General features: G+C 41.4%; 1 long non-coding RNA gene across 1 annotated transcript; it reads right to left on the bottom strand.

Moving 5' to 3' along the window:
- Positions 1-1032: 1032 nt before the first annotated feature.
- On the bottom strand, positions 1033-4847 carry LOC123332562. The gene is made up of 3 exons (XR_006549395.2): positions 4387-4847; positions 3496-3577; positions 1033-2787 (listed from the first exon to the last, which is right to left on the bottom strand). It is a non-coding gene; the product is annotated as an uncharacterized LOC123332562 (long non-coding RNA).
- Between the last annotated feature and the right edge of the window lie 12596 nt (positions 4848-17443).

Consider the following 17443-nt stretch of genomic DNA (forward strand, 5'->3'; position numbering starts at 1 on the left):
AGTATCAAGCCTGAAGCCTGAAAAACAGACCTGTGTATTAACTTGATGGAGAGAAAGAAGAATTCACTTTTTCTATTTTTGTTTCAATTGTCTAGGATGGAAAAACATTTCCCAAGAAGAAAGAAAAAAATGCTAAAAACAAAATATGGAAGTATTTTGGCCTCAGAAATGTTGTTGTTTAGTCTTGAAGTCGTGTCCACCTCTTTTCCAACCCCATGGACTGTAGCCTGCCAGGCTTCTCTGTTCATGGAATTTTCCAGAGAGGAATACTGGAGTGGGTTACCATTTCCTTCTTCATGGGGTTTTCCTGACCCAGGGATTAAACCCATGTCTCCTGCATTGCAGGAGGATTTTTATTTTATTTATTTATTTTTTTTAGCACTGAGCCACCTGGGGAGCCCTGGCCTAAGAAATACAAGCCAGTAAAGAAGACTTAGTAAATTTAACAGAACTGAAGTTCCCCAAGAATAAAAAGAACTAAGCCTCTAAAATGCTAATGGAACTTAGAAATGTGATTTGAGTCTCAGCATCGTTGTCAGTAACCTCTGAGGGCACATAAAGAAGTTCCAGAAAAATGAGGACAGTCGTATAAGTCCCTTATTCTCATAAAGACTAGCTTCTGGTTGATATAAACTTGTAGCCTTGATGTTTACAACCTTGCAACATTGTGAAATAGATCATTAAGTTGTTTATGTACCTTTAGAAAAGGCAAGGATCCGTAGCGACTTCTGCCTGCAGTCAGCTCTTTATACCTGTGGATGCGAAATCCAGCCTCGGATGTACTGGTCCATTTTATACCAATGACTTGAGCATCTGTGGATTTTGTAATTGTCTGGGAACCTGGAACCAACCCACTGAGGATGCTGAGGAGTACCTGTATTAATTTAGAGGAAGACAGCTGAAGCTGATTTCAGTTCCCTTATAAATACTTTATGAGGCTGGTAGATGCATCAAACTCTCCAATCAATTTTTTTCTTGATGTCAGCAAAGCGTTTGAGCGGATCAGACTTGTCGCTAGTCGTGTGGGGCTATGTCCATCCAGGTGGAGGCCTCTAATGGAGTTACATAGGCTTTAACCCTTGGTACTGCATCTTTTTAAGTCAGCGACTGAATTAGATGACACAAAGCAAAGACAAATAAAGCACATTTTGATTACAATCAAAATTCTATTTATTACCTCCACAAGTTGGGATGATGATTCCAAAGCCTCCAAAACAAAACTTCAGAGTAAACTCGCCCTTAATTTGCATCAGTAAGTTAAATACACATGTGAAAATAACAAAGACATGGTTTGCTAGCAGTTTTTGAAGAACATCTGTGGTTCTGATGGACCTGTCACATCACAGGTTCAAAGAGTTGTCAAAAGTCTCTCTCAAAAGAGAGACACTACTTATCTAATATATTATTAACATCTAATAAGATATTAGACTGTGTAGATCATGGAAATGATTGCTTGTGCTAATTAGACCACACAGAGAATTTTGTTGTGTTCCAGTGTGATCTTTCAGGGAGGACTATTATAATTGATCTAGTTGTTAGGATGAGGAGGAAGATAGTTGATTGTTGATTGATTATGGTTGATTAGAAACTATGTCCTGGGAGAAATATTTGAAGTAACTAGAGAAGAAAAAAGATCTATAGCAGGCTTGGTTAATTAGACACAGCAGGCTTAATATTCTAGGAAAGTTATTACACTGTAAGGGTTTTTTCATACTAAGAAGTAAATTGGGAGCATAGAAATAAGACTTCTGACCTTCAGAAAACACTGTGTAACAACTGGACTGAGACAGCACAAGACCCTGTATGTTTAAGAGCAACTGATGTGCCCTGAAGGGGCTGGAGCAAGGGTGATGAAGAGACTTGTTTTCATTTGATGGAGAGCAGGTTAAATCAGAAGGCTTCCCTGGTAGCTCAGCTGGTAAAGAATCCACCTGCAATGCTGGAGACCCCAGTTTGATTCCTGGATCGGGAAGATTCCTTGGAGAAGGGATAGGCTATGGACTCATAGGGATAGGGATAGGAAGTCATCAGCTTCCCTGGTGACTCAGACAGTAAAGAATCTACCTGTAATACAGGAGACCTGGGTTCGATCCCTGGGTTGGGAAGATACCCTGGAGAAGGAAATGGCAACCCACTCCAGTATTCTTGCTTGCAGAATCCCAGAGGAACCCGGTGGGCTACAGTATAGGGTTGGAAAGAGTCGGACACGACTGAGTGACTAAGCGAGCAGCACAGCACAGGTTAAATCAGAAGGCATCACACCTGGTGTCTTACTAGAATCACTCGGGAGCTGTTTTTCTAAACATACTAAGGTCAGAAATCCATCCCAGAGGTTCTAAATGAGTAGACATGGGGGAAGGGCCCAAGAATCTAGATTTTAAAACAGAAAGTTCCTTAGGTGATTGAGGCGTGCACTAACATTTGAGAAGCAAGCATGTGGTCCCTAAGCTCCCCTTCAGTTTCACGATTCCGAGAAGATAAGGGCCACGGAGGGAAGGTCTCCACAGTACCTCAGTGAACTTGACCTACCCTCCATCTCCTTGTGTTTCTTCAAGGTCTGTCAAAGTCAGGCACCATGGAGAGACCTTTACAGAGGTTATCTCACTTAATTCTTACCACAAACAAATAAAGAAGGCCTATCCTGAGGTGCCTGCTGGACTTGTGGAAACTGAGGTTCAGAGAAGTTAGATGACGACTTAGCAGTGGAAGGAAGATTCAATTCCGGATTGTCTGATGGTAAAGTTGGTTCTGTCCACTGATTCACTCTTCTGTCTTCCACATACTGTTCTGCAAACAAAAGAGCATTGGGTTCTAAGGTACATAAAAGAATGTATCCTGGAAAAGGTAGAAAGATGATAAATCTTGTTTTTCTCTTCTTATCGGCCCCCTCCTCAGACCCATGGAGTTCTGCAGGTTTATCTTGCCTTCTGACACATTAGTGACACATATGTTTCTTTCACCCTTTTTACTCTTTGTATTTTATTTTTAAAAAATCTATTGGATTACAGTTGATTTACAGCGTTGCATTAAATTCAGGTGTGCAGTATGGTGATTCCATAATACACACACACACGCACACACACACTCATTCTTTTCCAGATTCTTTTCCTATTTAGGTTATTACAGAATATTGAGCAGAGTCCCTTGTGCTGTACAGTAGGTCCTTGTTGGTTAACTATCTTATTAATGTATATATGTAGTAGTGTGTGCATGTTAACCCCAAGGTTCTAATTTATTCCTCCCTGCATGTTTTCCCTTTGGTAATTGTAAGTCTGTTTTCCAAATCTGTGAGTCTGTTTCCATTTTGTAGATAAGTTAATTTTTTTCATTTGTTAAAAATTAGATTCCACATATGAGTGATATCACATGATATTTGTCTGGTTCCTTTAGTTCTTAAATTGTCAAAACCTTCCTGGATCTTTGCCTTTTTTCCAAATCAAGACTAACAATATTTCTGTAGTCCCTTGAGAGCTAGTTTGTTTGTGTAGAAGTTACCTGAATGGATTGAAGGGGAGAATTTGTTTCAAGGAATAGTCCCAGTAGACAGAGCCCCCATGCCTTTGTCCTCACAAGCATCCTGTTACAGAGAAGAATCCGTAATAAGATGCATGTCACATAAGTGCAGTTAGGAATATATAGGAAATACATATGAAAAACCTGGCCAGCTAGTCATATCATAATGTGAACATTCCTTCTGAAAATTCTGCTACAGATTGAGCACAGTGTGCCTGGTGGCATATCCTCTCTTTGAGGTTTAGAATAACACATCATCAAGCAATTTTCTGGGCATTATCAAGCAATTGCCCAGAAAATCATGTTTTTCAGCTATAACTATACCATGTCTGTCTGTCCATCTATCTATCTATCTCTCATTTCTATAGACTTGAAAACACTTGAGCTGGAATACTAATTTCTTCAGTATATCTGGAGATATTCTGAAAATACCTATAATCACCATGGTTTTAAAGCAGGTATTCTGGAACTATCTATAATCACCGGGTTTTTAAATAAAGCTTCATTTATGGAGAGAGCCAGACAGAGAGTGCAAGTCCTGTTACACAGCTGATGGGAAACCAAGGCTCAGAGAGGCTGCAGAGTGTAGCAGAAGTCACACAGCAGCAGCAGCCCATGTCTGGGGTGGACCAGGGCCAGGCTCTGCTCTTCATTCCTGTAAATATATATTTGAAAATGTATGTTCTCAGATGGGATTTAATCAAGACACTGTGTAAAAACCACAAAACATAAATGACTTTGGAAACACAAATCATACAAATCAAATGGCTCCTCCATTCCAAGTGCAGGCTGAGTTTTATTTTTTTCAAAGCTTCTTGAAAACACATTAAATTTAAATAAAATCTCCAGGCAGGCTGTTCGGTTATGTCTGACCTTTTGGTAAACATGATGAATGGAGTTCCAGTACAAACGCTGCCCCTTGGTACAGAGTTCTGCTAGCTGCAACCGTGGGCCTCCGGGCAGAGGCGGAGTGGTCTTCACTGAGCTGTTTCACTGGGGGTGCAGGTAGGCTGTCAGTCAGGAGCAGCCTTGCCAGGGTTTTTAATAAACCATGATTAGGCTGTAGAGTTCTTTTCAGGCTCTCAGCTCTGCTCGCATTTAACCGATCACATTCCCTCTTCACAGCCGCTTCTCACAGAGCATCTTTAAGCTCTTGCGGGAGACAGAGGGAGGTTTGAATGTGATCCAAGCGTTGGGTTTCCATTAAATTCATCAAGTAACAAAAGACCGGAGGGGGAGGTATATTTGATGGAGACTGGGTACACTGTCTGGTTTCCGTGTTCTCTGGGAAATACTGCTTCTTTCTAGTCACTTAACGAGCGAGTGGGGAGCTGTGTCTTGGGAGGAGCCTGGCACAGCCCAGAGGCTTGGGAGGCCAGCCTCAAGGCTTCTGAGGAAAGGGAGGGGCAGACCTTCCGTTTCTCCGGGCATTGGTTTCTTTATCTTTATAATCAGGGTGCTGGAGAGAAAATTCTGGCTGCTTTGGCTTCCGTGATTCTAGTGTAGAGGTTGACAGATTATTTTCCTCTGGAGGGTGAGGTAGTAAATATTGGGTTGGCCACAGCATTCGTTCAGATTTTCTGTTCTATCTTATGGAAAAACCCAAGCAATCATTTTGGCCAACCCGATATTTTTGACCTGTGTAGGCCAAGAGGCACAATCAAGGATCTTGCATAGGTATTATAGAACAAGAGGGCAAAGAAATGCCCATGGGTTTTAACTGAGACATTGTAAAATATGCCACTGGTAATCGAGCATAATTTTCTTTCTTTTTCTTTGTAATGGAGGTCTTCTAATGAGGAGAACAGAATTCTGGTATTTATTTTTTTGTTGGGAGCGGATAACATCTTGCTTCAGTGGGATTCAAACTTAATCTTCTTTGTTGTCAGAGAGATTGCAAATATTGATATGTAGAAGCCATTCTTGGCTCATGCATGCGTGCTAAGTTACTTCAGTCATATCCGACTCTTTGAGACCCCATGGACTATAACCCACCAGGCTCCTTTGTCCATGGAATTTTCCAGGCAAGAATACTGGAGTGGTCTGCCATCCCTCCTTCAGGGGATCTTCCCGACCCAGGGACCAAACCCGAGGGTTTCTTGTGTCTCCTGCATTGACAACTGAGCTCTTTACCACTAGTGCCACCGGGAAGCCCACTTGGCTTACGGGCCGTGCGGAAACAGGAGTGGCCGTGTTAGGGCCACAGGGAGTAGTGTGTCAGTGTGTCTGGTGGTGCAGAAATACCCTTGAAGGAGCTGGCAAAGGAACTGAATTAAAAAGAGGCATCAGACAACACGAAAAGGAAAGGTATTCCAGGCAGACGGGAACACGTGGACCAAAACATGGCAGCAGTTGATGGCTTATATCTCAGGTCAGGACTGCAGTGGGAGCTCAGGATGGGGAGGGGATGGGTTCTCAGTGAACACGTCCTGAGGCAGAAGCCACACCAGAAACAAAATGCATCTTCCAATACCAGCCAATTAAAAAGTATTTTTGTCTGCTGCTGCTGCTAAGTCGCTTCAGTTGTGTCCGACTCTGTGCGACCCCATGGACGGCAGCCCACCAGGCTCCCCAGTCCCTGGGATTCTCCAGGCAAGGACACTGGAGTGGGTTGCCATTTCCTTCTCTAATGCATGAAAGTGAAAAGTGAAAGGGAAGTCGCTCAGTCATGTCCGACACTCAGCGACCCCATGGACTGCAGCATTCCAGGCCCCTCAGTCCATGGGATTTTCCAGGCAAGAGTACTGGAGTGCTGTGCCATTGCCTTCTCCGTATTTTTGTCTAGTCCAACTCAAATTGTCCACCCTTGTCACCTTCTCTCTATGGTTATTTTTACGACTTTTTAAAATTACTAGTCACTGTCCATGGCCAATATACTTTTTTGGTTGATTTCTTTGCTTCTAAAATTATATATGACCTGCTATCAAAATGTAGTCACTGAGTTCTGATAGATTATATAAACAAATACCTCTGGGGGTTCAAGGTGCTTCTAAAGTAAACTGCCCTCTGATTTGTTTAGGTGTCTCAGTGGATAAAGAATCCACCTACAATGCAGGAGATGTGGGTTCTACTCTTGGGTCGGGAAGATCCCCTGCAGGAGGGCATGACCACCTGCTCCAGTATTCTTGCCTGGAGAGTCTCATGGACAGAGGAGACTGGCAGGCAGCAGTCCGCAGGGTCACAAAGAGTCAGACACGACTGAGCACACACACGCGCAGGCAGACAGCCAGCCAGTGATACACATTCAGGAAGGCTTGGATGTCGTCTCTGCAGTGACGTCATGTTATAGGCTTTATTGATTTTACATATTATAGAGTAGTTTTACATTTCTGCAAGTAAATGTTTATGTCCAGTTAAGTTAATTATGCTGCTGCTATGTCCTCAAGCAAAATCACTCTTTCCCTGCCCCCCAAATAGCCTAAAAATGTGTACCTATCTCTATTGTGTAGCTTACGCAGGCTTCACTCTCGACACTGCAGTGGCGCTTCCCCACATCCTGTTTCAGACAGATCCCTTGGCTGGTGGTCTAGAGAGCCATGCAGCCCATTGCTTTCTGTGAGGTCTGTCATAGCCTGGGTTCTAGAAAGCAGAGCCTGAATCAGGGCTTGAAGTGCTGAGGCTTTATTTGGGAGATGGAGTCTAGGGCACAGAGTGAGATAAAGAAGAAAGCCAAGAAAGATGTGAACCAAGGTAAAGCCCTGCATTGCCAAGCTGGCTATTGCTTTACAATGAGCTATGAAGAGATGATCTAGAATGCTTGCTGGTACATCCACTGAGCCAAAAGGACATCTTCAGGCCATCTGTTTGGTGGAACTCTGCCTTAGGGAAGTCCACAGGAGGGGTGGAGGACAGGAAGTTCATTGGCCCAGCTCTTTCCCATGCCTGTGTCTTCTAGGTCCAGATTTACATTGTGATCAGTTAACTCTGCCGCACTGCAGGATTGCATCATGTGGTTCCTTGGGTATCTTCTTGGAATGCCGGATCTCATCACTTGCTTCCATTTACACCCTGAATATGAGGGGCAGCCAGGTATCCTAGGTCTGTGGCTGCTTGGGCCAAACACATGGCAGTGACCCAGGGGGAGGTCAACACTCCAAGAGCAAGGGGCTGGTCAGCTCCTGGAGGTCACAGCGGAGGTCAGAGCCCACTAGTCAGATGCCAAGTTAGACTCTAGAATGAGAGGGGCCAATAGGCTAGGGGTGGGATTGACCTGAACCTAAAACGTGGGTGAAATTGAGATTTCTAGAGACAGCAAACAGCTGTTTTTCAGAGAGTCATGGATGACAGCAAGATACAGAGATGAAAAATCTGGGAGGTGAAAGTCTGGGACCATCCTTAGGCTAGTCTGGCCAGGGTGGTCTTGGACTTTCTTTGTGTTGTGTGTTTAGCACTGTTGTTGGCCACCTACCCACCTTCCCCCCAACCCTCACTTCTATCATTTAGGAAACACCCATCCTGTAGCTCAGCTGTCATGCCCTCTCCACATAATTCAGGTAAGCTGGCCCAACCCTAAGCTTCCCTGGTGGCTTACCTGGTAAAGAATCTGCCTGCAATGCGGGAGACCTGGGTTCGATCCCTGGGTTGGGAAGATCCCCAGCTCTGGAGATTGCATCTTGATTAGTTCCAACCAGTCAAGGAGGTCACGTGGCTCTTGGCAGTTATTGATTGAAAGATGGGTATGACCCAATTCAATGAGCAGAAGGATGCTGGAGGCTTCTGGGAGAGTTCTGTCATTGCTCAGGGAGAAATGTGGGGTGTATAGGTTGTCAAGTCTGGATGCGGTGCCTGGATCAGCTCTAACCATCCCAGGGGGATGAGAGACACCAGACTGAGGGCAAAGGAAAGTTTTTAGAGACAACAGATGGGAAAGAAGTAAAGAACTTTGGTCTTAGATGAGATTTGTCCATCATGTTGACCAAATGACAACCTGCCTTACCTCTGGACTTCAAGTTATATCAGATAATACCTTTTTCCCTTTATTGCTTGAGAAACTAAATCCAGGCTTGGTTACTTGACTTGGTTACAACCAAATATTCTGAAAAAGAATGAAATACCCAGCAGGTGGAAAATCATCACAAGGGGCAAAAGAAATGTCCTTTGTTCAAATGGCTGCAATGGAATAGATGCAGGTAGGTCTTTACTTCCCACAGGTTGGAAGCAGAGACTGTGCCAGTTGGATACAGCAGAAACACGGTCAAATAGCTGGACATTTTTTTTTTTTAATCCTCAGGCTCTGTCTTTTACTGTTGCCAATTTTTCTTTTCCTACTACAGGCACAGATAATATAAAGACCTTAGAGGTTTGTTGTAAAGATGCAATGAGGTGTTTTATATAAAGGCCCTCAACAGTGCAATCAACAAGCATCTCCTTTTCCCTGTCGACAGCACACTTGACATTCTTCACATTGACAAAAAAGTACTTTTTTTCTGTCAAAGAAAACTGACCGTATGTAGGAATATTATAGGAAAGATGCTGACTTGACCTGATTTTACCACATTTAATAGGAAATAAAGTACTTTCCAATCATGAGATTCTATGACTTTGGGATGACTTTAACTGCAATAAAGGCATGTGTTTTGTTGTCTGAGATCTTTCTCTATTTATATTGTAGAAGTTTTGCCCTACATGAAAATTAATAGACAGACTATGAGGAGTACAGTATGTACTCATGCGATCCTAGAGTTAACAATTAGTTATCTTCTTCCATTAAAATTATAATTTGAAGACTTGTACCAGGCTATGTCAATAGGGCATGAATGATTCGCATGAAACACACTGATATGTCTTAGCTTGAGCAAGTTAAAGGTTTGGGCGGTCCTTGGCTTAATCAGCCTGACTGGACTTGCTCCATATTGGCTATGACTGCATATAAGGCTGAACAAACTTACACTCTTTCCAGCTCTTCTAGGATAGTCCTTGAGAAGTCCCATTAACTCTCTCTCTCGCATTCTCCACCCCAGTGGAAGAGCTCATTTATGAAACTTGTTCACATCTCCCCACAGAGCCAGCTCCATATGGACCAGGATGCCATGGCCAGACAGAGAGGGGGCATGGTCACCTCAGAAAAGCAGGTGCAGATGATAGCAAGCCACCCATACCGTATATTTGAAAATCATATTCTTTTGTTACAAGAGTGGTATATTGTTATTACAGGCCTTTTAGAAAACAGGGCAGGGAGGAAGAAACATCCTACTGGGAGGCAGTGATTTAAAACACTTGGGATTTCTTCCCCCACCTTCCTTCCCTCCTTTTCTCTTTCCTTCCGTCTTTCTTTCTTTTTTATTATACTTTTTAACTGTGGGTATAGTTGCTTTACAATATTGTGTTAGTTTCTTCCTTCTTTCCTCCCTCCCTCCCTCCCTTCCTCTTGCTCTTCTGTTCTTCCTTCTTCTGTATACACAAAAATATATACACTAAGAGGTTTTTGTAACAATGAGGAAATTGAATTAAAATGTTTCTGTGCTCTTATATACTATTTCCCCTTTTTACATATGGACATTTTCCACTCATATTTTAAAAGATTACATGGGCTCTGCCATCAGTACGCATCTTAACTTGTTTTCTCTACTTATTTTCCAACTGATGGAGATTCATATTATCTTCTACTTCCTTCCATTTTAAGCAGTATTGAGATGAAAATCCGAATCTGCTCTTGCACACTGTCCTACAGTATGGCTATGAGAATCAATGGAAAGACTATTGTGGAAAACAAATTCTTTTTCATATTCTTTTCCACTGTGATTTATCTCAGGATATTGAATATTGTTCCCTTGCTATACAGCAGGACCCTGTTGTTTATCCATTCTGTATATAATAGCCTCTCCAACCCCCTCCTTGTCAACCACAAGTCTTTCTCATATCTATTTCATAGATACTGCTTCTATTTCAAGATAAATTCATTTGTGTCATATTTTAGATTCCACATATTAGTGACATCATATGGTATTTTCTTTCTCTCTGATTTCAGTTCCGTACAGTCGCTCAGTCGTGTCTGACTCTTTGCAACCACATGGACTGCAGCACGCCAGGCTTCCCTGGCCGTCACCAACCAGAGTTTACTCAAATTCATGTCCATTGAGTCAGTGATGCCATCCAACCATCTCATCCTCTGTCATCCCCTTCTCCTCCTGCCTTCAATCTTTCCCAGCATCAGGGTCTTTTCTAAGGAGTCAGTTTTTTGCATCAGGTGGCCAAAGTTTTAGAGTTTCAGCTTCAGCATCAGTCCTTCCAATGACGATTCAGGACTGATTTTGTTTAGGAGTGACTGGTTTGATCTCCTTGCAGTCCAAGGGAATCTCAAGAGTCTTTGCCAACACCACAGTTCAAAAGCATCAATTCTTTGGTGCTCAGCTTTCTTTATAGTCCAACAATCACATCCATACATGACTACTGGAAAAACCACAGCTTTGATTAGTTGGACCTTTGTCAGCAAAGTAATGTCTCTGCTTTTTAATATGCTGTCTAGATTGGTCATAGCTTTTCTTCCCAGGAGCAAGTGTCTTTTAATTTCATGACTGCAGTCACAATCTACAGTGATTTTGGAGCCCCCCCCAAAATAAAGTCAGCCACTGTTTCCACTGTTTCCCCATCTATCTGCCATGAAGTGATGAGACCAGATGCCATGATCTTCGTTTTCTGAATGTTGAATTTTAAGCCAACTTTTTCACTCTCCTCTTTGAGTTTCATCAAGAGGCTCTTTTGTTCTTCTTTGCTTTCTGCCATAAGGGTGGTGTCATCTGCATATCTGAGGTTGTTGATATTTCTCCCGGCAATCTTGATTCCAGCTTGTGCTTCATCCAGCCCAGCATTTTGCATGATGTACTCTGCATATAAGTTAAACAAGCAAGGTGACAATATACAGCCTTGATGTACTCCTTTCCCCATTTGGAACCAGTCTATTGTTCCATGTCCATTTCTAACTGTTGCTTCTTGACCTGCATGCAGATTTCTCTGATTTACCTCACTTAATATGATAATCTCTAGGTCTGTCCATGTTGCTGCAAATGGCATTATTTCACTCTTTTTGTGGCTGAGTAGTATTCCATTGTGTGTATGTACCACATCTCCTTTGTCCATTCTTCTGCCAATGGATGTTTAGGTTGTTTCCATGTTTTTGGCTGTTGTGAATAGTGCTGCTATGAACACTGGGCTACATGTATAGTTTTGAATTAGAGTTTTATTTGGATGTGTGCCCAGGAGTGGGGTTGCTGGATCATGTGACAACTCTCTTCTTAGTTTTTTGAGGAACCTCCTTACTGTTTTCCATGGTGGCTGCACCAATTTAATTCCCAGCATCAGTGTAGAAGGGCTGCCTTTTCTCTACATCCTCTCCGTCATTTATTGTTTGTGGATTTTTGATGGTGGCCATTCTAACTGGTGTGAGATGATACCTCACTGTAGTTTTGATTTGCATTTCTCTAATAATTACTGGAGACATAACTATTCTACGATAAAATGTATGTGGGAATGACACTTCTGAAAGTTTGAGTATTTGTTGTTGTTCAGTCGCTAAGTCATGTTGAACTCTTTGTGACACCCTGGACTGCAGCACTTCATCCTATCCCCAAGACATTAGTACCTAATCAAAGAACTTTTGGAGGCATCTGAAAATATTTTCTTAGAGGAATTAACATTATTCTCAGTTAGATACTCTTATTTTCAAATCTTATTTTGATAAAGGCAAGCGTCTTGTTATATATGCCTCAACATTTGAAAACCTGTGAGCATTGAAGCCATATTGCATTGGGTGATTTAATGTGGAGCAAGATTTGGAGACGTGTTCACTTAGTCACCTGTGACAATGAATTGATTCAAAACTGTTTTCTGAGGAAAAACTTGACCAGCCCTGCCTGTGGGCTGATGGGGAAAAGGAAACGCTGTAAGTTACACAATTCTTCCTGAGTGGTTGGCCTGCTTCCCTTCCGGTGGACATTCTGAATTGTGGAGCTGACCTGGCTGACCGCTTCCCATGGGCTGCCGGCCACATTGCGGGTCACAAGTTCACGCTGTGATGTGTGTTCTAACTTCATTCCTGTTCTCTGTTTATGTCTCTGATGCATTTTTCTTTTTAATTCTCTACTTCACTTGTAATTTTTGCTGTGTCTTGTATTTTAAAGTCTCCATGTATACCTGTGGTGGATTCATTTTGATATTTGGCAAAACTAATACAATTATGTAAAGTTTAAAAATAAAATAAAATTAAAAAAAAATAAAGTCTCCTTATAAACTCATTTAAATTCTTTCTGAAACAAAGTATGAGAAAGAAGACTAAGCTGCATGAGTGGTGGCTAAATAAAAAATAATAAACAAGCACATCTCATCCAAGCCAGAAATTATACTTCCTAATGAATATCTGCACCTTCAAAATATTGACCTTGAGGGACCATAGATTTGTTTGCAACTGATGTTGTTACCGATGAAAACATCTTTGAAACTTCCTTTTAGAATTTTCTCCTAAGCTGTTGGCACAGTGTGTAAGCATTTCATGGTTGTACGACTTTTGGGTCATTATGGTTTTTGGAAAAAGACCAAGGTATTTCATGGTGTAGCCTGCTGACCTAAATGGCTCATCAAGCTTGGAGATCAAGTTGGCTTCTCTTTTTTCAAATATAAGGTACAATATAAAGGAATAGAACTGTTTTTAAAAATGTAGTCAATAAACCAGCATTGCCAAGTGTATCTCAAAGTAAAACTTCCCAGGAGTTCGCATTGTTAGGCGAAGGGCATGCCCTTTGAGGAAGTGCATGAATTTGGATGTGTCTCTTCTGACGTGTTTTTTCTAAAGCATCTTCCCCCTCAAGCCCACCCCACCATCTGAAGTAAAAGAGAAGATTCAGTAAAGTGTTAGTCATGGTGGTTAACACATCACAGGGAAACTGCATGGGGGGAAGAGAGAAAACTGCTTGGGTCCTGGGCAATTCTCCCCACCCCCCTTACACGATGCCACAGGAGACATGTGAGTTTTGTCATACAAGGTGGGGGCATAGGGCTTCATGCCGATCTTTTGAATGCTGTTAATAATATAATTATTTATGAGTGGAAAATCTGGAACCATTTTGCCTGGAGTGAAGGACTATTTTTGAAGCTCTGCTTACATTCTAGAACTTTAACTGCTGCTCACACACAGCAAGTCTCTTACTGTTTGTTATATGTTTATTAACAATAGTAGCTCATGTTAACCCTAGTAGCTCAGTCAGTAAAGAATCTGCCTGCAATGCAGGAGACTGGGGTTCGATCCCCAGGTTGGGAAGATCCCCTGGAGAAGGAAATGGCAACCCCCTCCAGTATTCTCTCCTGGAGACTCCCATGGACAGAGGAGCCTGGCGGGCTACAGTCCGTGGGGTCTCAAAGAGTCAGACACGACTGAGCGACTCAACCACCACCGTATGTTTATTACCTTCGACTCCACCAGTAAAGAATCTGCCTACAATGCAGGAGACCCAGGTTTGATCCCCAGGTTGGGAAGATCCCCTGGAGAAGGGAATGGCAGCCCACCACAGTATTTTTGCCTGGAGAATCCCACGGACAGAGGAGCTTGGTGGGCTATGGTCCATGGGGTCACAAAGAGTCAGACACGACTGAAGGGACTGAGCACACAGCACAGTCACATAGGAGCGGGGTGTGGTTTCAGCACCGCTGCCAGAGCTCATGCTGGGACTAGTCAGCCTTCCCAAGTTTCAGTTTCCCTATTGACAGTGAGAATAGTAATACCATAGATGACAGAGTTCGAGATTCTCTATCTAATGTGCTGAGCTTTGAGAGTGCAGTATGGTAGGCATCTATTAAATATGACCTCTCCTCCTTTGCATCATTTACATACTAAGGAATGGTTCACTTTAAAGGAAACACTTTGGAGCTTTTCTTGGTTGCTTGTTGTAGGATATTCTTGGAATTCCGGATTTTACATCTAAGTCTTGAGATTTAGAAAAAAGTCTGACTTGAACTGTCAGAAATTGAAATAAAAGAGATAGAAGAGATAGAACGTGTTGAAAAGGTAAAACGTTTGAAATAGTAAAAATGCAAAAATCTTCAAAACATGTGTCCAGTTGCAGCCAAATAAATATGCAAAATTTTTTTCTTCCATAGATGGTAGTGAGAGAAAATTGACTATACTGTAAGTGTTGGATGGTAACTCCTAATAGTTAATACCTTAATAGATATTTCTGTTTCCCTTGAGACACAGTGTTTCTAGAGCATATAGACAATTTGATTTGTTTTCTTTGCTGTTGTTTGGGTTTATTTAGCTAGCAGGATTCCCATGCAATTTTTACTCAACAAATCACTGATCTCCTTTTTAATGGCATGATGTCTTTTCCATAGGGATTCCTTATGGATCCTACAGGAAGGCAAGATCGGATAAGAGCGAATAGCTTCCTAAAGAGACTCAGACGTTTTATAGCACTGGAATAAAAGATGAATGTACAGATGCTTGAAAAATGAATTTAGGGATTCTTTCCTAGAGATTTGTTCACTTTGGGAGTCTTAAAATTGTAGCTCACAGCCCTAAAACATGAATTTGTAGCTTGATGAAAAAAATAAAAGTGTTAGTCCCTAAGTCACGTCCGACTCTTAGCGACCCCATGGACTGTAGCCCACCAGGCTCCTCTGTCCATGGAATTCTCCAGGCAAGAATACTGGAGTGGGTTATCATCTCCTTCTCCAGGGAATCTTCCTAACCTGGGGATTGAACCTGGGTCTCCTGCATTGTAGGCAGATTCTTACTGAACGAGTCAAAGGTGAATTTTTAGCTTGATAGAGTACAGTAATTTCAGGATTCTTTTTTTTTTTTTTTTTTTTTTAAGATGTATGCTGCCAAAGATTTGTATTTTGTAGGGTTTTTTTACTAAATAGCATTCCCTCAATAATAATTAATTAGTTCCATCTGGGTTCTGATTGGTTTCTCACATAAATATGACTCCAGATTTAAATCAACAATCCAAGTTTAGTTTATTTTCATTTATTATGAAAATGCATAAATCATTAGTTTAATTGTAATGAAGTACATAGTCAGTAAACACCATTCATTGTTATGGTTACCTGTTTAAGTTATCTCTCTGCAGTTTGGTCTGAGCAAGTAGGTTGTTTTTAAATAGGGGTGTCTTCTGGGCTTGGGTCAGAGTCAGGCTTATCAATTTTGTCCTGGGAAATTCCATGACAAGGTGGTGTGTTATAGTGCAACAACTTTTGAAATCTTTTTCAGAATATTTCTGGAGTCTTGGGGCAGCATGAGAACATCGGTGTTACCATACTGAGTTTACGTAATTCCAGGCAAAGCAAAGAAAGTCAATTTTTAAATTGTCTTTCATCACCTTATTATGAGAAAATTCTCAATAGATCTCTAGGAATACTGCAACAGACTTATGAGTATGCCCTTTCCTCATTCACTCACTGGGAACCTTAGGTTGAAAATCACTGATTTTGCAGAAACAAGCGAAAGTTGAAAGCTGTGGTTCTTATCCCGCCCAGTCGATAATAAACCAGGGATCTATGGCATCCTTTCCCACTTTGAGCAAACTTAGTTCCCCTAAGTGTCAATGAAGACCTTGAACTAGATGACGTCACTAGGTCACACCCAGTGTCCTAGGGTTGTAAACCCATCCTTAAAGCTCTCATTTTGTTATTTTCCAAAAAGAACCTTGGGTAGGTACTTTGCTGGTTCCAGATGACCCTCACTTCACTGTATAATGGAAAATCACACAGAAAGAGAAGTTATCATATTCCTAACTAGGTGTAGGAGGAGAAATTTCCTCTCTTACAAATAGCCATGTCCAGAAGTAATCTGTTTTCTTTTGTAAAGCTGTTCTTAAATCTCTTTTGAAATGGCCATCCATGGGGATCCATTAGGATTTGTTGAAGTAGTTACAAATATTTTTCTGTTTTTTAAACATTGGAGATCATGGTGTATATATATATATATATATATATATATATATATACACACTCACCATGTAAGTTATTTGCCTCAGAATAGCCCAGAGAAGTTTTTTAAAAAATGCATATTCCTCAAAGTAACTGAACCAGATGTTTCATAAATTTTATTTTCATTTACCTATCACTAAGACACTTACAAACAAGGAGTGCACTCATTTTGTGTCTTGAATCTGTTTTTGGTGCATTCTAATAAAATCGTGATTTGTTATTGAAAGGGTTGGTACATGTTGAATCAGCCCCCCTGGAATATGCAGAATAGAAGAGAAAAAGATAATTCATCAGTTTTAAACAAATACCTATTATCCGTTCCTAGTATGGTAAAAACGTCAATGTAATAGCTCATGAAATGACTTTAGCTACTGTTTATGAACCTTTTTTACTCGCTAAGAATCATTCCAGTAGCTGGGTATACATTGTCTTTATTTGGTTGCCTCAGCAACGCTAAAGGGTAGGTGTTACTAATTTCTCCATTTTACAGATGAGGTGACAGAGGCTAATGTAGGTTAATCAAAATGATTTGCAAAAATCCTCCCAGATAATGAAATAATGGAGGTCAGTGCTTAAGTATCCAGACTTAGATCCAGATTCTATTTTACTACATAACTTGTACAGTTGGCCCTCCGTATCTGCGAGTTCTGTATCTGTAGTTCAACCAACAGATTTAAAATATTCAGGAAAAAAACCCAAATCCCAGAAAGTTCCAAAAAACCAAAACTTGAATTCGTTGCAGACTGGCAACGATTTACATTGTACTTAGAATGATTTACCTGGCATTTTTAAAAACTTTCATTTAATCTTGTATTGGGGTGTAGCCAATTAACAATAATGTAACAGTTTCAGGTGAACAGCAAAGGGACTCAGCCCTACATACACATGGAACCATTCTCCCCCAAACTCCCTTCCCATCCAGGCTGCCACATGACGTTGAGTATAGTTCCTTGTGCTGTACAGTAGGTCCTTGTTGTTATCCATTTTAAACACAGCAGAGTGTTCATTACAA

Source organism: Bubalus bubalis, chromosome 1 (genome assembly GCF_019923935.1).
Source record: "Bubalus bubalis isolate 160015118507 breed Murrah chromosome 1, NDDB_SH_1, whole genome shotgun sequence".
NCBI lineage: Eukaryota > Metazoa > Chordata > Mammalia > Artiodactyla > Bovidae > Bubalus > Bubalus bubalis.